This window comes from Oncorhynchus mykiss, chromosome 17 (assembly GCF_057628025.1).
Source record: "Oncorhynchus mykiss isolate SJ-2025 chromosome 17, ASM5762802v1, whole genome shotgun sequence".
Classification (NCBI taxonomy): Eukaryota; Metazoa; Chordata; class Actinopteri; order Salmoniformes; family Salmonidae; genus Oncorhynchus; species Oncorhynchus mykiss.
Window position 1 is genome coordinate 67,170,038 of NC_143038.1, and position 21,115 is coordinate 67,191,152.

A 21,115-nucleotide genomic window follows, 5' to 3' on the forward strand; every position below is an offset into this window, starting at 1 on the left:
ATTCCCTCAGCAACAGGAAATGTGACATGTTATGTAGATTCAAATTATACAAGGCATTTTAAACGTTGAATACACTTCATTGCTGCATTTCTTGCTCTGCAGTAAAATTCATGCAACAACAGGAGGATCAAATTAAGATTTGCATCTGTAACAGAAATCCCAAGGAACCTTGTCGGTGACAGAAGCTATGACTGTGTACACTGGCCTAGGTGTGTCCTGACTTCAGCTTGGCTGTGCGGCCAGTGGCGCAATGGATAACGTGTCTGATAACAGGTCAGAAGATTGAATATTTGACTCCTGTTTGGCTCAAAACTAGATTTATTTGACCAAAATCAAGCTGGGAAAAATACTGTATACTTTTCATTGTGTCTGGCAGTTCTCGATTCAAACACATTTTAGACTGATTTTATATGGGACTTTTCTCCAACATCGCTGAGAAAAAGATGGAGCTTGTAATTACAACAAGCATCATTTCAACGTTTATGGATTTGTCTGTGATGTTTTTTTAAAGTAACTGTCTTCCCATATGGTCTGGCTTTTAGGATTTCTGGTTTTCGCCCGGGTTGAACTCCCAGTATGGGAAAGAACATCTTGTCATTTGGGATGCACTTGTGTAAGAACAGATACCACATTTTAACTGGCAGCAGAATCACACAACACAACAATATTCCCTCAGCAACAGCAAATGTGACATGTTTTGTAGATTCATAATTTACAAGACTTTTTAAACATTGAATACACTTCAAGTTTGCATTTCTTGCTCTTCAGTAAAATTCATGCAACAACAGGAGGATCAAATTAAGATATGCATCTGAAACAGAAAACCAAGGAACCTTGTTGTTGACAGACACAATGACTGTGTACACTGGTCTAGCTGTGACCTGACTTCAGCTTAGACGTGGGGCCAGTGGCGCAATGGATAACGTGTCTGACTACGGATCAGAAGATTCTAGGTTCGACTCCTGGCTGGCTCGATACTTAATTTAATTTATTGAAATCAAGCCGGGATTGATACTGTATACTTTTCAGTGCTTCTGGCTGTTCTCACTTCAAACTCATTTTAGACTGATTTCATCTGGACATTCCCCAACATCTCAGAGAAAAAAAGATGTAGCTTTTAATCCAAAAGGCATAATGTCAACATTTAAAGATTTGTCTGTGATGTGTATTTTAAGTATGTGTCTTTCCATATGGTCTAGCGGTTAGGATTCCTGGTTTTCACCCAGGTGGCCCGGGTTCAACTCCCGGTATGGGAAAGAATATCTTGTTGTTTGGGATGCACTTGTGTAACAACAGATACTGCATTTTAACTGGCAGCAGTTTCACACAACACAACAATATTCCCTCAGCAACAGGAAATGTGACATGTTATGTAGATTCAAATTATACAAGGCATTTTAAACGTTGAATACACTTCATTGCTGCATTTCTTGCTCTGCAGTAAAATTCATGCAACAACAGGAGGATCAAATTAAGATTTGCATCTGTAACAGAAATCCCAAGGAACCTTGTCGGTGACAGAAGCTATGACTGTGTACACTGGCCTAGGTGTGTCCTGACTTCAGCTTGGCTATGCGGCCAGTGGCGCAATGGATAACGTGTCTGATAACAGGTCAGAAGAATGAATATTTGACTCCTGTTTGGCTCAAAACTAGATTTATTTGACCAAAATCAAGCTGGGAAAAATACTGTATACTTTTCATTGTGTCTGGCAGTTCTCGATTCAAACACATTTTAGACTGATTTTATATGGGACTTTTCTCCAACATCGCTGAGAAAAAGATGGAGCTTGTAATTACAACAAGCATCATTTCAACGTTTATGGATTTGTCTGTGATGTTTTTTTAAAGTAATTGTCTTCCCATATGGTCTGGCTTTTAGGATTTCTGGTTTTCGCCCGGGTTGAACTCCCAGTATGGGAAAGAACATCTTGTCATTTGGGATGCACTTGTGTAAGAACAGATACCACATTTTAACTGGCAGCAGAATCACACAACACAACAATATTCCCTCAGCAACAGCAAATGTGACATGTTTTGTAGATTCATAATTTACAAGACTTTTTAAACATTGAATACACTTCAAGTTTGCATTTCTTGCTCTTCAGTAAAATTCATGCAACAACAGGAGGATCAAATTAAGATATGCATCTGAAACAGAAAACCAAGGAACCTTGTTGTTGACAGACACAATGACTGTGTACACTGGTCTAGCTGTGACCTGACTTCAGCTTAGACGTGGGGCCAGTGGCGCAATGGATAACGTGTCTGACTACGGATCAGAAGATTCTAGGTTCGACTCCTGGCTGGCTCGATACTTAATTTAATTTATTGAAATCAAGCCGGGATTGATACTGTATACTTTTCAGTGCTTCTGGCTGTTCTCACTTCAAACTCATTTTAGACTGATTTCATCTGGACATTCCCCAACATCTCAGAGAAAAAAAGATGTAGCTTTTAATCCAAAAGGCATAATGTCAACATTTAAAGATTTGTCTGTGATGTGTATTTTAAGTATGTGTCTTCCCATATGGTCTAGCGGTTAGGATTCCTGGTTTTCACCCAGGTGGCCCGGGTTCAACTCCCGGTATGGGAAAGAATATCTTGTTGTTTGGGATGCACTTGTGTAACAACAGATACTGCATTTTAACTGGCAGCAGTTTCACACAACACAACAATATTCCCTCAGCAACAGGAAATGTGACATGTTATGTAGATTCAAATTATACAAGGCATTTTAAACGTTGAATACACTTCATTGCTGCATTTCTTGCTCTGCAGTAAAATTCATGCAACAACAGGAGGATCAAATTAAGATTTGCATCTGTAACAGAAATCCCAAGGAACCTTGTCGGTGACAGAAGCTATGACTGTGTACACTGGCCTAGGTGTGTCCTGACTTCAGCTTGGCTGTGCGGCCAGTGGCGCAATGGATAACGTGTCTGATAACAGGTCAGAAGATTGAATATTTGACTCCTGTTTGGCTCAAAACGAGATTTATTTGACCAAAATCAAGCTGGGAAAAATACTGTATACTTTTCATTGTGTCTGGCAGTTCTCGATTCAAACACATTTTAGACTGATTTTATATGGGACTTTTCTCCAACATCGCTGAGAAAAAGATGGAGCTTGTAATTACAACAAGCATCATTTCAACGTTTATGGATTTGTCTGTGATGTTTTTTTAAAGTAATTGTCTTCCCATATGGTCTGGCTTTTAGGATTTCTGGTTTTCGCCCGGGTTGAACTCCCAGTATGGGAAAGAACATCTTGTCATTTGGGATGCACTTGTGTAAGAACAGATACCACATTTTAACTGGCAGCAGAATCACACAACACAACAATATTCCCTCAGCAACAGCAAATGTGACATGTTTTGTAGATTCATAATTTACAAGACTTTTTAAACATTGAATACACTTCAAGTTTGCATTTCTTGCTCTTCAGTAAAATTCATGCAACAACAGGAGGATCAAATTAAGATATGCATCTGAAACAGAAAACCAAGGAACCTTGTTGTTGACAGACACAATGACTGTGTACACTGGTCTAGCTGTGACCTGACTTCAGCTTAGACGTGGGGCCAGTGGCGCAATGGATAACGTGTCTGACTACGGATCAGAAGATTCTAGGTTCGACTCCTGGCTGGCTCGATACTTAATTTAATTTATTGAAATCAAGCCGGGATTGATACTGTATACTTTTCAGTGCTTCTGGCTGTTCTCACTTCAAACTCATTTTAGACTGATTTCATCTGGACATTCCCCAACATCTCAGAGAAAAAAAGATGTAGCTTTTAATCCAAAAGGCATAATGTCAACATTTAAAGATTTGTCTGTGATGTGTATTTTAAGTATGTGTCTTCCCATATGGTCTAGCGGTTAGGATTCCTGGTTTTCACCCAGGTGGCCCGGGTTCAACTCCCGGTATGGGAAAGAATATCTTGTTGTTTGGGATGCACTTGTGTAACAACAGATACTGCATTTTAACTGGCAGCAGTTTCACACAACACAACAATATTCCCTCAGCAACAGGAAATGTGACATGTTATGTAGATTCAAATTATACAAGGCATTTTAAACGTTGAATACACTTCATTGCTGCATTTCTTGCTCTGCAGTAAAATTCATGCAACAACAGGAGGATCAAATTAAGATTTGCATCTGTAACAGAAATCCCAAGGAACCTTGTCGGTGACAGAAGCTATGACTGTGTACACTGGCCTAGGTGTGTCCTGACTTCAGCTTGGCTGTGCGGCCAGTGGCGCAATGGATAACGTGTCTGATAACAGGTCAGAAGATTGAATATTTGACTCCTGTTTGGCTCAAAACGAGATTTATTTGACCAAAATCAAGCTGGGAAAAATACTGTATACTTTTCATTGTGTCTGGCAGTTCTCGATTCAAACACATTTTAGACTGATTTTATATGGGACTTTTCTCCAACATCGCTGAGAAAAAGATGGAGCTTGTAATTACAACAAGCATCATTTCAACGTTTATGGATTTGTCTGTGATGTTTTTTTAAAGTAACTGTCTTCCCATATGGTCTGGCTTTTAGGATTTCTGGTTTTCGCCCGGGTTGAACTCCCAGTATGGGAAAGAACATCTTGTCATTTGGGATGCACTTGTGTAAGAACAGATACCACATTTTAACTGGCAGCAGAATCACACAACACAACAATATTCCCTCAGCAACAGCAAATGTGACATGTTTTGTAGATTCATAATTTACAAGACTTTTTAAACATTGAATACACTTCAAGTTTGCATTTCTTGCTCTTCAGTAAAATTCATGCAACAACAGGAGGATCAAATTAAGATATGCATCTGAAACAGAAAACCAAGGAACCTTGTTGTTGACAGACACAATGACTGTGTACACTGGTCTAGCTGTGACCTGACTTCAGCTTAGACGTGGGGCCAGTGGCGCAATGGATAACGTGTCTGACTACGGATCAGAAGATTCTAGGTTCGACTCCTGGCTGGCTCGATACTTAATTTAATTTATTGAAATCAAGCCGGGATTGATACTGTATACTTTTCAGTGCTTCTGGCTGTTCTCACTTCAAACTCATTTTAGACTGATTTCATCTGGACATTCCCCAACATCTCAGAGAAAAAAAGATGTAGCTTTTAATCCAACAGGCATAATGTCAACATTTAAAGATTTGTCTGTGATGTGTATTTTAAGTATGTGTCTTCCCATATGGTCTAGCGGTTAGGATTCCTGGTTTTCATCCAGGTGGCCCGGGTTCAACTCCCGGTATGGGAATGAATATCTTGTTGTTTGGGATGCACTTGTGTAACAACAGATACTGCATTTTAACTGGCAGCAGTTTCACACAACACAACAATATTCCCTCAGCAACAGGAAATGTGACATGTTATGTAGATTCAAATTATACAAGGCATTTTAAACGTTGAATACACTTCATTGCTGCATTTCTTGCTCTGCAGTAAAATTCATGCAACAACAGGAGGATCAAATTAAGATTTGCATCTGTAACAGAAATCCCAAGGAACCTTGTCGGTGACAGAAGCTATGACTGTGTACACTGGCCTAGGTGTGTCCTGACTTCAGCTTGGCTGTGCGGCCAGTGGCGCAATGGATAACGTGTCTGATAACAGGTCAGAAGATTGAATATTTGACTCCTGTTTGGCTCAAAACTAGATTTATTTGACCAAAATCAAGCTGGGAAAAATACTGTATACTTTTCATTGTGTCTGGCAGTTCTCGATTCAAACACATTTTAGACTGATTTTATATGGGACTTTTCTCCAACATCGCTGAGAAAAAGATGGAGCTTGTAATTACAACAAGCATCATTTCAACGTTTATGGATTTGTCTGTGATGTTTTTTTAAAGTAACTGTCTTCCCATATGGTCTGGCTTTTAGGATTTCTGGTTTTCGCCCGGGTTGAACTCCCAGTATGGGAAAGAACATCTTGTCATTTGGGATGCACTTGTGTAAGAACAGATACCACATTTTAACTGGCAGCAGAATCACACAACACAACAATATTCCCTCAGCAACAGCAAATGTGACATGTTTTGTAGATTCATAATTTACAAGACTTTTTAAACATTGAATACACTTCAAGTTTGCATTTCTTGCTCTGCAGTAAAATTCATGCAACAACAGGAGGATCAAATTAAGATATGCATCTGAAACAGAAAACCAAGGAACCTTGTTGTTGACAGACACAATGACTGTGTACACTGGTCTAGCTGTGACCTGACTTCAGCTTAGACGTGGGGCCAGTGGCGCAATGGATAACGTGTCTGACTACGGATCAGAAGATTCTAGTTTCGACTCCTGGCTGGCTCGATACTTAATTTAATTTATTGAAATCAAGCCGGGATTGATACTGTATACTTTTCAGTGCTTCTGGCTGTTCTCACTTCAAACTCATTTTAGACTCATTTCATCTGGACATTCCCCAACATCTCAGAGAAAAAAAGATGTAGCTTTTAATCCAACAGGCATAATGTCAACATTTAAAGATTTGTCTGTGATGTGTATTTTAAGTATGTGTCTTCCCATATGGTCTAGCGGTTAGGATTCCTGGTTTTCACCCAGGTGGCCCGGGTTCAACTCCCGGTATGGGAAAGAATATCTTGTCGTTTGGGATGCACTTGTGTAACAACAGATACTGCATTTTAACTGGCAGCAGTTTCACACAACACAACAATATTCCCTCAGCAACAGGAAATGTGACATGTTATGTAGATTCAAATTATACAAGGCATTTTAAACGTTGAATACACTTCATTGCTGCATTTCTTGCTCTGCAGTAAAATTCATGCAACAACAGGAGGATCAAATTAAGATTTGCATCTGTAACAGAAATCCCAAGGAACCTTGTCGGTGACAGAAGCTATGACTGTGTACACTGGCCTAGGTGTGTCCTGACTTCAGCTTGGCTGTGCGGCCAGTGGCGCAATGGATAACGTGTCTGATAACAGGTCAGAAGATTGAATATTTGACTCCTGTTTGGCTCAAAACTAGATTTATTTGACCAAAATCAAGCTGGGAAAAATACTGTATACTTTTCATTGTGTCTGGCAGTTCTCGATTCAAACACATTTTAGACTGATTTTATATGGGACTTTTCTCCAACATCGCTGAGAAAAAGATGGAGCTTGTAATTACAACAAGCATCATTTCAACGTTTATGGATTTGTCTGTGATGTTTTTTTAAAGTAACTGTCTTCCCATATGGTCTGGCTTTTAGGATTCCTGGTTTTCGCCCGGGTTGAACTCCCAGTATGGGAAAGAACATCTTGTCATTTGGGATGCACTTGTGTAAGAACAGATACCACATTTTAACTGGCAGCAGAATCACACAACACAACAATATTCCCTCAGCAACAGCAAATGTGACATGTTTTGTAGATTCATAATTTACAAGACTTTTTAAACATTGAATACACTTCAAGTTTGCATTTCTTGCTCTTCAGTAAAATTCATGCAACAACAGGAGGATCAAATTAAGATATGCATCTGAAACAGAAAACCAAGGAACCTTGTTGTTGACAGACACAATGAATGTGTACACTGGTCTAGCTGTGACTTGACTTCAGCTTAGACGTGGGGCCAGTGGCGCAATGGATAGCGTGTCTGACTACGGATCAGAAGATTCTAGTTTCGACTCCTGGCTGGCTCGATACTTAATTTAATTTATTGAAATCAAGCCGGGATTGATACTGTATACTTTTCAGTGCTTCTGGCTGTTCTCACTTCAAACTCATTTTAGACTGATTTCATCTGGACATTCCCCAACATCTCAGAGAAAAAAAGATGTAGCTTTTAATCCAAAAGGCATAATGTCAACATTTAAAGATTTGTCTGTGATGTGTATTTTAAGTATGTGTCTTCCCATATGGTCTAGCGGTTAGGATTCCTGGTTTTCACCCAGGTGGCCCGGGTTCAACTCCCGGTATGGGAAAGAATATCTTGTTGTTTGGGATGCACTTGTGTAACAACAGATACTGCATTTTAACTGGCAGCAGTTTCACACAACACAACAATATTCCCTCAGCAACAGGAAATGTGACATGTTATGTAGATTCAAATTATACAAGGCATTTTAAACGTTGAATACACTTCATTGCTGCATTTCTTGCTCTGCAGTAAAATTCATGCAACAACAGGAGGATCAAATTAAGATTTGCATCTGTAACAGAAATCCCAAGGAACCTTGTCGGTGACAGAAGCTATGACTGTGTACACTGGCCTAGGTGTGTCCTGACTTCAGCTTGGCTGTGCGGCCAGTGGCGCAATGGATAACGTGTCTGATAACAGGTCAGAAGATTGAATATTTGACTCCTGTTTGGCTCAAAACTAGATTTATTTGACCAAAATCAAGCTGGGAAAAATACTGTATACTTTTCATTGTGTCTGGCAGTTCTCGATTCAAACACATTTTAGACTGATTTTATATGGGACTTTTCTCCAACATCGCTGAGAAAAAGATGGAGCTTGTAATTACAACAAGCATCATTTCAACGTTTATGGATTTGTCTGTGATGTTTTTTTAAAGTAACTGTCTTCCCATATGGTCTGGCTTTTAGGATTCCTGGTTTTCGCCCGGGTTGAACTCCCAGTATGGGAAAGAACATCTTGTCATTTGGGATGCACTTGTGTAAGAACAGATACCACATTTTAACTGGCAGCAGAATCACACAACACAACAATATTCCCTCAGCAACAGCAAATGTGACATGTTTTGTAGATTCATAATTTACAAGACTTTTTAAACATTGAATACACTTCAAGTTTGCATTTCTTGCTCTGCAGTAAAATTCATGCAACAACAGGAGGATCAAATTAAGATATGCATCTGAAACAGAAAACCAAGGAACCTTGTTGTTGACAGACACAATGACTGTGTACACTGGTCTAGCTGTGACCTGACTTCAGCTTAGACGTGGGGCCAGTGGCGCAATGGATAACGTGTCTGACTACGGATCAGAAGATTCTAGGTTCGACTCCTGGCTGGCTCGATACTTAATTTAATTTATAGAAATCAAGCCGGGATTGATACTGTATACTTTTCAGTGCTTCTGGCTGTTCTCACTTCAAACTCATTTTAGACTCATTTCATCTGGACATTCCCCAACATCTCAGAGAAAAAAAGATGTAGCTTTTAATCCAACAGGCATAATGTCAACATTTAAAGATTTGTCTGTGATGTGTATTTTAAGTATGTGTCTTCCCATATGGTCTAGCGGTTAGGATTCCTGGTTTTCACCCAGGTGGCCCGGGTTCAACTCCCGGTATGGGAAAGAATATCTTGTCGTTTGGGATGCACTTGTGTAACAACAGATAATGCATTTTAACTGGCAGCAGTTTCACACAACACAACAATATTCCCTCAGCAACAGGAAATGTGACATGTTATGTAGATTCAAATTATACAAGGCATTTTAAACGTTGAATACACTTCATTGCTGCATTTCTTGCTCTGCAGTAAAATTCATGCAACAACAGGAGGATCAAATTAAGATTTGCATCTGTAACAGAAATCCCAAGGAACCTTGTCGGTGACAGAAGCTATGACTGTGTACACTGGCCTAGGTGTGTCCTGACTTCAGCTTGGCTGTGCGGCCAGTGGCGCAATGGATAACGTGCCTGATAACAGGTCAGAAGATTGAATATTTGACTCCTGTTTGGCTCAAAACTAGATTTATTTGACCAAAATCAAGCTGGGAAAAATACTGTATACTTTTCATTGTGTCTGGCAGTTCTCGATTCAAACACATTTTAGACTGATTTTATATGGGACTTTTCTCCAACATCGCTGAGAAAAAGATGGAGCTTGTAATTACAACAAGCATCATTTCAACGTTTATGGATTTGTCTGTGATGTTTTTTTAAAGTAACTGTCTTCCCATATGGTCTGGCTTTTAGGATTCCTGGTTTTCGCCCGGGTTGAACTCCCAGTATGGGAAAGAACATCTTGTCATTTGGGATGCACTTGTGTAAGAACAGATACCACATTTTAACTGGCAGCAGAATCACACAACACAACAATATTCCCTCAGCAACAGCAAATGTGACATGTTTTGTAGATTCATAATTTACAAGACTTTTTAAACATTGAATACACTTCAAGTTTGCATTTCTTGCTCTTCAGTAAAATTCATGCAACAACAGGAGGATCAAATTAAGATATGCATCTGAAACAGAAAACCAAGGAACCTTGTTGTTGACAGACACAATGACTGTGTACACTGGTCTAGCTGTGACTTGACTTCAGCTTAGACGTGGGGCCAGTGGCGCAATGGATAACGTGTCTGACTACGGATCAGAAGATTCTAGTTTCGACTCCTGGCTGGCTCGATACTTAATTTAATTTATTGAAATCAAGCCGGGATTGATACTGTATACTTTTCAGTGCTTCTGGCTGTTCTCACTTCAAACTCATTTTAGACTGATTTCATCTGGACATTCCCCAACATCTCAGAGAAAAAAAGATGTAGCTTTTAATCCAAAAGGCATAATGTCAACATTTAAAGATTTGTCTGTGATGTGTATTTTAAGTATGTGTCTTCCCATATGGTCTAGCGGTTAGGATTCCTAGTTTTCACCCAGGTGGCCCGGGTTCAACTCCCGGTATGGGAAAGAATATCTTGTTGTTTGGGATGCACTTGTGTAACAACAGATATTGCATTTTTACTGGCAGCAGTTTCACACAACACAACAATATTCCCTCAGCAACAGGAAATGTGACATGTTATGTAGATTCAAATTATACAAGGCATTTTAAACGTTGAATACACTTCATTGCTGCATTTCTTGCTCTGCAGTAAAATTCATGCAACAACAGGAGGATCAAATTAAGATTTGCATCTGTAACAGAAATCCCAAGGAACCTTGTCGGTGACAGAAGCTATGACTGTGTACACTGGCCTAGGTGTGTCCTGACTTCAGCTTGGCTGTGCGGCCAGTGGCGCAATGGATAACGTGTCTGATAACAGGTCAGAAGATTGAATATTTGACTCCTGTTTGGCTCAAAACTAGATTTATTTGACCAAAATCAAGCTGGGAAAAATACTGTATACTTTTCATTGTGTCTGGCAGTTCTCGATTCAAACACATTTTAGACTGATTTTATATGGGACTTTTCTCCAACATCGCTGAGAAAAAGATGGAGCTTGTAATTACAACAAGCATCATTTCAACGTTTATGGATTTGTCTGTGATGTTTTTTTAAAGTAACTGTCTTCCCATATGGTCTGGCTTTTAGGATTTCTGGTTTTCGCCCGGGTTGAACTCCCAGTATGGGAAAGAACATCTTGTCATTTGGGATGCACTTGTGTAAGAACAGATACCACATTTTAACTGGCAGCAGAATCACACAACACAACAATATTCCCTAAGCAACAGCAAATGTGACATGTTTTGTAGATTCATAATTTACAAGACTTTTTAAACATTGAATACACTTCAAGTTTGCATTTCTTGCTCTTCAGTAAAATTCATGCAACAACAGGAGGATCAAATTAAGATATGCATCTGAAACAGAAAACCAAGGAACCTTGTTGTTGACAGACACAATGACTGTGTACACTGGTCTAGCTGTGACCTGACTTCAGCTTAGACGTGGGGCCAGTGGCGCAATGGATAACGTGTCTGACTACGGATTAGAAGATTCTAGGTTCGACTCCTGGCTGGCTCGATATTTAATTTATTGAAATCAAGCCGGGATTGATACTGTATACTTTTCAGTGCTTCTGGCTGTTCTCACTTCAAACTCATTTTAGACTCATTTCATCTGGACATTCCCCAACATCTCAGAGAAAAAAAGATGTAGCTTTTAATCCAACAGGCATAATGTCAACATTTAAAGATTTGTCTGTGATGTGTATTTTAAGTATGTGTCTTCCCATATGGTCTAGCGGTTAGGATTCCTGGTTTTCACCCAGGTGGCCCGGGTTCAACTCCCGGTATGGGAAAGAATATCTTGTCGTTTGGGATGCACTTGTGTAACAACAGATACTGCATTTTAACTGGCAGCAGTTTCACACAACACAACAATATTCCCTCAGCAACAGGAAATGTGACATGTTATGTAGATTCAAATTATACAAGGCATTTTAAACGTTGAATACACTTCATTGCTGCATTTCTTGCTCTGCAGTAAAATTCATGCAACAACAGGAGGATCAAATTAAGATTTGCATCTGTAACAGAAATCCCAAGGAACCTTGTCGGTGACAGAAGCTATGACTGTGTACACTGGCCTAGGTGTGTCCTGACTTCAGCTTGGCTGTGCGGCCAGTGGCGCAATGGATAACGTGTCTGATAACAGGTCAGAAGATTGAATATTTGACTCCTGTTTGGCTCAAAACTAGATTTATTTGACCAAAATCAAGCTGGGAAAAATACTGTATACTTTTCATTGTGTCTGGCAGTTCTCGATTCAAACACATTTTAGACTGATTTTATATGGGACTTTTCTCCAACATCGCTGAGAAAAAGATGGAGCTTGTAATTACAACAAGCATCATTTCAACGTTTATGGATTTGTCTGTGATGTTTTTTTAAAGTAACTGTCTTCCCATATGGTCTGGCTTTTAGGATTTCTGGTTTTCGCCCGGGTTGAACTCCCAGTATGGGAAAGAACATCTTGTCATTTGGGATGCACTTGTGTAAGAACAGATACCACATTTTAACTGGCAGCAGAATCACACAACACAACAATATTCCCTAAGCAACAGCAAATGTGACATGTTTTGTAGATTCATAATTTACAAGACTTTTTAAACATTGAATACACTTCAAGTTTGCATTTCTTGCTCTTCAGTAAAATTCATGCAACAACAGGAGGATCAAATTAAGATATGCATCTGAAACAGAAAACCAAGGAACCTTGTTGTTGACAGACACAATGACTGTGTACACTGGTCTAGCTGTGACCTGACTTCAGCTTAGACGTGGGGCCAGTGGCGCAATGGATAACGTGTCTGACTACGGATTAGAAGATTCTAGGTTCGACTCCTGGCTGGCTCGATATTTAATTTATTGAAATCAAGCCGGGATTGATACTGTATACTTTTCAGTGCTTCTGGCTGTTCTCACTTCAAACTCATTTTAGACTCATTTCATCTGGACATTCCCCAACATCTCAGAGAAAAAAAGATGTAGCTTTTAATCCAACAGGCATAATGTCAACATTTAAAGATTTGTCTGTGATGTGTATTTTAAGTATGTGTCTTCCCATATGGTCTAGCGGTTAGGATTCCTGGTTTTCACCCAGGTGGCCCGGGTTCAACTCCCGGTATGGGAAAGAATATCTTGTCGTTTTGGATGCACTTGTGTAACAACAGATACTGCATTTTAACTGGCAGCAGTTTCACACAACACAACAATATTCCCTCAGCAACAGGAAATGTGACATGTTATGTAGATTCAAATTATACAAGGCATTTTAAACGTTGAATACACTTCATTGCTGCATTTCTTGCTCTGCAGTAAAATTCATGCAACAACAGGAGGATCAAATTAAGATTTGCATCTGTAACAGAAATCCCAAGGAACCTTGTCGGTGACAGAAGCTATGACTGTGTACACTGGCCTAGGTGTGTCCTGACTTCAGCTTGGCTGTGCGGCCAGTGGCGCAATGGATAACGTGTCTGATAACAGGTCAGAAGATTGAATATTTGACTCCTGTTTGGCTCAAAACTAGATTTATTTGACCAAAATCAAGCTGGGAAAAATACTGTATACTTTTCATTGTGTCTGGCAGTTCTCGATTCAAACACATTTTAGACTGATTTTATATGGGACTTTTCTCCAACATCGCTGAGAAAAAGATGGAGCTTGTAATTACAACAAGCATCATTTCAACGTTTATGGATTTGTCTGTGATGTTTTTTTAAAGTAACTGTCTTCCCATATGGTCTGGCTTTTAGGATTCCTGGTTTTCGCCCGGGTTGAACTCCCAGTATGGGAAAGAACATCTTGTCATTTGGGATGCACTTGTGTAAGAACAGATACCACATTTTAACTGGCAGCAGAATCACACAACACAACAATATTCCCTCAGCAACAGCAAATGTGACATGTTTTGTAGATTCATAATTTACAAGACTTTTTAAACATTGAATACACTTCAAGTTTGCATTTCTTGCTCTTCAGTAAAATTCATGCAACAACAGGAGGATCAAATTAAGATATGCATCTGAAACAGAAAACCAAGGAACCTTGTTGTTGACAGACACAATGACTGTGTACACTGGTCTAGCTGTGACTTGACTTCAGCTTAGACGTGGGGCCAGTGGCGCAATGGATAACGTGTCTGACTACGGATCAGAAGATTCTAGTTTCGACTCCTGGCTGGCTCGATACTTAATTTAATTTATTGAAATCAAGCCGGGATTGATACTGTATACTTTTCAGTGCTTCTGGCTGTTCTCACTTCAAACTCATTTTAGACTGATTTCATCTGGACATTCCCCAACATCTCAGAGAAAAAAAGATGTAGCTTTTAATCCAAAAGGCATAATGTCAACATTTAAAGATTTGTCTGTGATGTGTATTTTAAGTATGTGTCTTCCCATATGGTCTAGCGGTTAGGATTCCTGGTTTTCACCCAGGTGGCCCGGGTTCAACTCCCGGTATGGGAAAGAATATCTTGTTGTTTGGGATGCACTTGTGTAACAACAGATACTGCATTTTAACTGGCAGCAGTTTCACACAACACAACAATATTCCCTCAGCAACAGGAAATGTGACATGTTATGTAGATTCAAATTATACAAGGCATTTTAAACGTTGAATACACTTCATTGCTGCATTTCTTGCTCTGCAGTAAAATTCATGCAACAACAGGAGGATCAAATTAAGATTTGCATCTGTAACAGAAATCCCAAGGAACCTTGTCGGTGACAGAAGCTATGACTGTGTACACTGGCCTAGGTGTGTCCTGACTTCAGCTTGGCTGTGCGGCCAGTGGCGCAATGGATAACGTGTCTGATAACAGGTCAGAAGATTGAATATTTGACTCCTGTTTGGCTCAAAACTAGATTTATTTGACCAAAATCAAGCTGGGAAAAATACTGTATACTTTTCATTGTGTCTGGCAGTTCTCGATTCAAACACATTTTAGACTGATTTTATATGGGACTTTTCTCCAACATCGCTGAGAAAAAGATGGAGCTTGTAATTACAACAAGCATCATTTCAACGTTTATGGATTTGTCTGTGATGTTTTTTTAAAGTAACTGTCTTCCCATATGGTCTGGCTTTTAGGATTCCTGGTTTTCGCCCGGGTTGAACTCCCAGTATGGGAAAGAACATCTTGTCATTTGGGATGCACTTGTGTAAGAACAGATACCACATTTTAACTGGCAGCAGAATCACACAACACAACAATATTCCCTCAGCAACAGCAAATGTGACATGTTTTGTAGATTCATAATTTACAAGACTTTTTAAACATTGAATACACTTCAAGTTTGCATTTCTTGCTCTTCAGTAAAATTCATGCAACAACAGGAGGATCAAATTAAGATATGCATCTGAAACAGAAAACCAAGGAACCTTGTTGTTGACAGACACAATGACTGTGTACACTGGTCTAGCTGTGACTTGACTTCAGCTTAGACGTGGGGCCAGTGGCGCAATGGATAACGTGTCTGACTACGGATCAGAAGATTCTAGTTTCGACTCCTGGCTGGCTCGATACTTAATTTAATTTATTGAAATCAAGCCGGGATTGATACTGTATACTTTTCAGTGCTTCTGGCTGTTCTCACTTCAAACTCATTTTAGACTGATTTCATCTGGACATTCCCCAACATCTCAGAGAAAAAAAGATGTAGCTTTTAATCCAAAAGGCATAATGTCAACATTTAAAGATTTGTCTGTGATGTGTATTTTAAGTATGTGTCTTCCCATATGGTCTAGCGGTTAGGATTCCTGGTTTTCACCCAGGTGGCCCGGGTTCAACTCCCGGTATGGGAAAGAATATCTTGTTGTTTGGGATGCACTTGTGTAACAACAGATACTGCATTTTAACTGGCAGCAGTTTCACACAACACAACAATATTCCCTCAGCAACAGGAAATGTGACATGTTATGTAGATTCAAATTATACAAGGCATTTTAAACGTTGAATACACTTCATTGCTGCATTTCTTGCTCTGCAGTAAAATTCATGCAACAACAGGAGGATCAAATTAAGATTTGCATCTGTAACAGAAATCCCAAGGAACCTTGTCGGTGACAGAAGCTATGACTGTGTACACTGGCCTAGGTGTGTCCTGACTTCAACTTGGCTGTGCGGCCAGTGGCGCAATGGATAACGTGTCTGATAACAGGTCAGAAGATTGAATATTTGACTCCTGTTTGGCTCAAAACTAGATTTATTTGACCAAAATCAAGCTGGGAAAAATACTGTATACTTTTCATTGTGTCTGGCAGTTCTCGATTCAAACACATTTTAGACTGATTTTATATGGGACTTTTCTCCAACATCGCTGAGAAAAAGATGGAGCTTGTAATTACAACAAGCATCATTTCAACGTTTATGGATTTGTCTGTGATGTTTTTTTAAAGTAACTGTCTTCCCATATGGTCTGGCTTTTAGGATTCCTGGTTTTCGCCCGGGTTGAACTCCCAGTATGGGAAAGAACATCTTGTCATTTGGGATGCACTTGTGTAAGAACAGATACCACATTTTAACTGGCAGCAGAATCACACAACACAACAATATTCCCTCAGCAACAGCAAATGTGACATGTTTTGTAGATTCATAATTTACAAGACTTTTTAAACATTGAATACACTTCAAGTTTGCATTTCTTGCTCTTCAGTAAAATTCATGCAACAACAGGAGGATCAAATTAAGATATGCATCTGAAACAGAAAACCAAGGAACCTTGTTGTTGACAGACACAATGACTGTGTACACTGGTCTAGCTGTGACTTGACTTCAGCTTAGACGTGGGGCCAGTGGCGCAATGGATAACGTGTCTGACTACGGATCAGAAGATTCTAGTTTCGACTCCTGGCTGGCTCGATACTTAATTTAATTTATTGAAATCAAGCCGGGATTGATACTGTATACTTTTCAGTGCTTCTGGCTGTTCTCACTTCAAACTCATTTTAGACTGATTTCATCTGGACATTCCCCAACATCTCAGAGAAAAAAAGATGTAGCTTTTAATCCAAAAGGCATAATGTCAACATTTAAAGATTTGTCTGTGATGTGTATTTTAAGTATGTGTCTTCCCATATGGTCTAGCGGTTAGGATTCCTAGTTTTCACCCAGGTGGCCCGGGTTCAACTCCCGGTATGGGAAAGAATATCTTGTTGTTTGGGATGCACTTGTGTAACAACAGATATTGCATTTTTACTGGCAGCAGTTTCACACAACACAACAATATTCCCTCAGCAACAGGAAATGTGACATGTTATGTAGATTCAAATTATACAAGGCATTTTAAACGTTGAATACACTTCATTGCTGCATTTCTTGCTCTGCAGTAAAATTCATGCAACAACAGGAGGATCAAATTAAGATTTGCATCTGTAACAGAAATCCCAAGGAACCTTGTCGGTGACAGAAGCTATGACTGTGTACACTGGCCTAGGTGTGTCCTGACTTCAGCTTGGCTGTGCGGCCAGTGGCGCAATGGATAACGTGTCTGATAACAGGTCAGAAGATTGAATATTTGACTCCTGTTTGGCTCAAAACTAGATTTATTTGACCAAAATCAAGCTGGGAAAAATACTGTATACTTTTCATTGTGTCTGGCAGTTCTCGATTCAAACACATTTTAGACTGATTTTATATGGGACTTTTCTCCAACATCGCTGAGAAAAAGATGGAGCTTGTAATTACAACAAGCATCATTTCAACGTTTATGGATTTGTCTGTGATGTTTTTTTAAAGTAACTGTCTTCCCATATGGTCTGGCTTTTAGGATTCCTGGTTTTCGCCCGGGTTGAACTCCCAGTATGGGAAAGAACATCTTGTCATTTGGGATGCACTTGTGTAAGAACAGATACCACATTTTAACTGGCAGCAGAATCACACAACACAACAATATTCCCTCAGCAACAGCAAATGTGACATGTTTTGTAGATTCATAATTTACAAGACTTTTTAAACATTGAATACACTTCAAGTTTGCATTTCTTGCTCTGCAGTAAAATTCATGCAACAACAGGAGGATCAAATTAAGATATGCATCTGAAACAGAAAACCAAGGAACCTTGTTGTTGACAGACGCAATGACTGTGTACACTGGTCTAGCTGTGACCTGACTTCAGTTTAGACGTGGGGCCAGTGGCGCAATGGATAACGTGTCTGACTACGGATCAGAAGATTCTAGTTTCGACTCCTGGCTGGCTCGATACTTAATTTAATTTATTGAAATCAAGCCGGGATTGATACTGTATACTTTTCAGTGCTTCTGGCTGTTCTCACTTCAAACTCATTTTAGACTGATTTCATCTGGACATTCCCCAACATCTCAGAGAAAAAAAGATGTAGCTTTTAATCCAAAAGGCATAATGTCAACATTTAAAGATTTGTCTGTGATGTGTATTTTAAGTATGTGTCTTCCCATATGGTCTAGCGGTTAGGATTCCTAGTTTTCACCCAGGTGGCCCGGGTTCAACTCCCGGTATGGGAAAGAATATCTTGTTGTTTGGGATGCACTTGTGTAACAACAGATATTGCATTTTTACTGGCAGCAGTTTCACACAACACAACAATATTCCCTCAGCAACAGGAAATGTGACATGTTATGTAGATTCAAATTATACAAGGCATTTTAAACGTTGAATACACTTCATTGCTGCATTTCTTGCTCTGCAGTAAAATTCATGCAACAACAGGAGGATCAAATTAAGATTTGCATCTGTAACAGAAATCCCAAGGAACCTTGTCGGTGACAGAAGCTATGACTGTGTACACTGGCCTAGGTGTGTCCTGACTTCAGCTTGGCTGTGCGGCCAGTGGCGCAATGGATAACGTGTCTGATAACAGGTCAGAAGATTGAATATTTGACTCCTGTTTGGCTCAAAACTAGATTTATTTGACCAAAATCAAGCTGGGAAAAATACTGTATACTTTTCATTGTGTCTGGCAGTTCTCGATTCAAACACATTTTAGACTGATTTTATATGGGACTTTTCTCCAACATCGCTGAGAAAAAGATGGAGCTTGTAATTACAACAAGCATCATTTCAACGTTTATGGATTTGTCTGTGATGTTTTTTTAAAGTAACTGTCTTCCCATATGGTCTGGCTTTTAGGATTCCTGGTTTTCGCCCGGGTTGAACTCCCAGTATGGGAAAGAACATCTTGTCATTTGGGATGCACTTGTGTAAGAACAGATACCACATTTTAACTGGCAGCAGAATCACACAACACAACAATATTCCCTCAGCAACAGCAAATGTGACATGTTTTGTAGATTCATAATTTACAAGACTTTTTAAACATTGAATACACTTCAAGTTTGCATTTCTTGCTCTGCAGTAAAATTCATGCAACAACAGGAGGATCAAATTAAGATATGCATCTGAAACAGAAAACCAAGGAACCTTGTTGTTGACAGACGCAATGACTGTGTACACTGGTCTAGCTGTGACCTGACTTCAGTTTAGACGTGGGGCCAGTGGCGCAATGGATAACGTGTCTGACTACGGATCAGAAGATTCTAGGTTTGACTCCTGGCTTGCTCAATACTTAATTTAATTGATTGAATTCAAGCCGGGATTCATACTGTATACTTTTCAGTTCCTCTGGCTGTTCTCACTTCAAACTCATTTTAGACTGATTTCATCTGGACATTCCCCAACATCTCAGAGAAAAAAAGATGTAGCTTTTAATCCAACAGGCATAATGTCAACATTTAAAGATTTGTCTGTGATGTGTATTTTAAGTATGTGTCTTCCCATATGGTCTAGCGGTTAGGATTCCTGGTTTTCACCCAGGTGGCCCGGGTTCAACTCCCGGTATGGGAAAGAATATCTTGTCGTTTGGGATGCACTTGTGTAACAACAGATACTGCATTTTAACTGGCAGCAGTTTCACACAACACAACAATATTCCCTCAGCAACAGGAAATGTGACATGTTATGTAGATTCAAATTATACAAGGCATTTTAAACGTTGAATAGACTTCATGGCTGCATTTCTTGCTCCGCAGTAATATTCATGCAACAACAGGAGGATCAAATTAAGATTTGCATCTGTAACAGAAATCCCAAGGAACCTTGTCGGTGACAGAAGCTATGACTGTGTACACTGGCCTAGGTGTGTCCTGACTTCAGCTTGGCTGTGCGGCCAGTGGCGCAATGGATAACGTGTCTGATAACAGGTCAGAAGATTGAATATTTGACTCCTGTTTGGCTCAAAACTAGATTTATTTGACCAAAATCAAGCTGGGAAAAATACTGTATACTTTTCATTGTGTCTGGCAGTCCTCGATTCAAACACATTTTAGACTGATTTTATATGGGACTTTTCTCCAACATCTCTGAGAAAAAGATGGAGCTTGTAATCACAACAAGCATAATTTCAACGTTTATGGATTTGTCTGTGATGTTTTTTTTAAGTAACTGTCTTCCCATATGGTCTGGCTTTAAGGATTCCTGGTTTTCGCCCGGGTTGAACTCCCAGTATGGGAAAGAACATCTTGTCATTTGGGATGCACTTGTGTAAGAACAGATACCACATTTTAACTGGCAGCAGAATCACACAACACAACAATATTCCCTCAGCAACAGCAAATGTGACATGTTTTGTAGATTCATAATTTACAAGACTTTTTAAACATTGAATACACTTCAAGTTTGCATTTCTTGCTCTGCAGTAAAATTCATGCAACAACAGGAGGATCAAATTAAGATATGCATCTGAAACAGAAAACCAAGGAACCTTGTTGTTGACAGACGCAATGACTGTGTACACTGGTCTAGCTGTGACCTGACTTCGGCTTAGACGTGGGGCCAGTGGCGCAATGGATAACGTGTCTGACTACGGATCAGAAGATTCTAGGTTCGACTCCTGGCTGGCTCGATACTTAATTTAATTGATTGAAATCAAGCCGGGATTGATACTGAATACTTTTCAGTGCTTCTGGCT

The 21,115-nt window shown here is 39.5% G+C and overlaps 18 non-coding genes across 18 annotated transcripts; all 18 read left to right on the forward strand.

Moving 5' to 3' along the window:
- The first annotated feature begins 901 nt into the window (after positions 1-901).
- On the forward strand, positions 902-974 carry trnar-acg (transfer RNA arginine (anticodon ACG)). The gene has a single exon. It is a non-coding gene; the product is annotated as a tRNA-Arg (tRNA).
- A 210-nt stretch (positions 975-1,184) lies between these two features.
- trnae-uuc (transfer RNA glutamic acid (anticodon UUC)) lies at positions 1,185-1,256 on the forward strand. Its single transcript has one exon. It is a non-coding gene; the product is annotated as a tRNA-Glu (tRNA).
- Positions 1,257-2,240: 984 nt separating this feature from the next.
- trnar-acg (transfer RNA arginine (anticodon ACG)) lies at positions 2,241-2,313 on the forward strand. The gene has a single exon. It is a non-coding gene; the product is annotated as a tRNA-Arg (tRNA).
- A 210-nt stretch (positions 2,314-2,523) lies between these two features.
- Positions 2,524-2,595, forward strand: trnae-uuc (transfer RNA glutamic acid (anticodon UUC)). The gene has a single exon. It is a non-coding gene; the product is annotated as a tRNA-Glu (tRNA).
- Positions 2,596-3,579: 984 nt separating this feature from the next.
- trnar-acg (transfer RNA arginine (anticodon ACG)) lies at positions 3,580-3,652 on the forward strand. The gene has a single exon. It is a non-coding gene; the product is annotated as a tRNA-Arg (tRNA).
- A 210-nt stretch (positions 3,653-3,862) lies between these two features.
- On the forward strand, positions 3,863-3,934 carry trnae-uuc (transfer RNA glutamic acid (anticodon UUC)). The gene has a single exon. It is a non-coding gene; the product is annotated as a tRNA-Glu (tRNA).
- A 984-nt stretch (positions 3,935-4,918) lies between these two features.
- On the forward strand, positions 4,919-4,991 carry trnar-acg (transfer RNA arginine (anticodon ACG)). Its single transcript has one exon. It is a non-coding gene; the product is annotated as a tRNA-Arg (tRNA).
- Positions 4,992-5,201: 210 nt separating this feature from the next.
- trnae-uuc (transfer RNA glutamic acid (anticodon UUC)) lies at positions 5,202-5,273 on the forward strand. Its single transcript has one exon. It is a non-coding gene; the product is annotated as a tRNA-Glu (tRNA).
- A 1,267-nt stretch (positions 5,274-6,540) lies between these two features.
- trnae-uuc (transfer RNA glutamic acid (anticodon UUC)) lies at positions 6,541-6,612 on the forward strand. Its single transcript has one exon. It is a non-coding gene; the product is annotated as a tRNA-Glu (tRNA).
- A 1,267-nt stretch (positions 6,613-7,879) lies between these two features.
- Positions 7,880-7,951, forward strand: trnae-uuc (transfer RNA glutamic acid (anticodon UUC)). The gene has a single exon. It is a non-coding gene; the product is annotated as a tRNA-Glu (tRNA).
- Positions 7,952-8,935: 984 nt separating this feature from the next.
- Positions 8,936-9,008, forward strand: trnar-acg (transfer RNA arginine (anticodon ACG)). Its single transcript has one exon. It is a non-coding gene; the product is annotated as a tRNA-Arg (tRNA).
- Positions 9,009-9,218: 210 nt separating this feature from the next.
- trnae-uuc (transfer RNA glutamic acid (anticodon UUC)) lies at positions 9,219-9,290 on the forward strand. The gene has a single exon. It is a non-coding gene; the product is annotated as a tRNA-Glu (tRNA).
- A 2,601-nt stretch (positions 9,291-11,891) lies between these two features.
- trnae-uuc (transfer RNA glutamic acid (anticodon UUC)) lies at positions 11,892-11,963 on the forward strand. Its single transcript has one exon. It is a non-coding gene; the product is annotated as a tRNA-Glu (tRNA).
- Positions 11,964-13,225: 1,262 nt separating this feature from the next.
- On the forward strand, positions 13,226-13,297 carry trnae-uuc (transfer RNA glutamic acid (anticodon UUC)). The gene has a single exon. It is a non-coding gene; the product is annotated as a tRNA-Glu (tRNA).
- A 1,267-nt stretch (positions 13,298-14,564) lies between these two features.
- On the forward strand, positions 14,565-14,636 carry trnae-uuc (transfer RNA glutamic acid (anticodon UUC)). Its single transcript has one exon. It is a non-coding gene; the product is annotated as a tRNA-Glu (tRNA).
- A 1,267-nt stretch (positions 14,637-15,903) lies between these two features.
- trnae-uuc (transfer RNA glutamic acid (anticodon UUC)) lies at positions 15,904-15,975 on the forward strand. The gene has a single exon. It is a non-coding gene; the product is annotated as a tRNA-Glu (tRNA).
- A 3,945-nt stretch (positions 15,976-19,920) lies between these two features.
- Positions 19,921-19,992, forward strand: trnae-uuc (transfer RNA glutamic acid (anticodon UUC)). The gene has a single exon. It is a non-coding gene; the product is annotated as a tRNA-Glu (tRNA).
- Positions 19,993-20,976: 984 nt separating this feature from the next.
- On the forward strand, positions 20,977-21,049 carry trnar-acg (transfer RNA arginine (anticodon ACG)). Its single transcript has one exon. It is a non-coding gene; the product is annotated as a tRNA-Arg (tRNA).
- Positions 21,050-21,115: the final 66 nt, after the last annotated feature.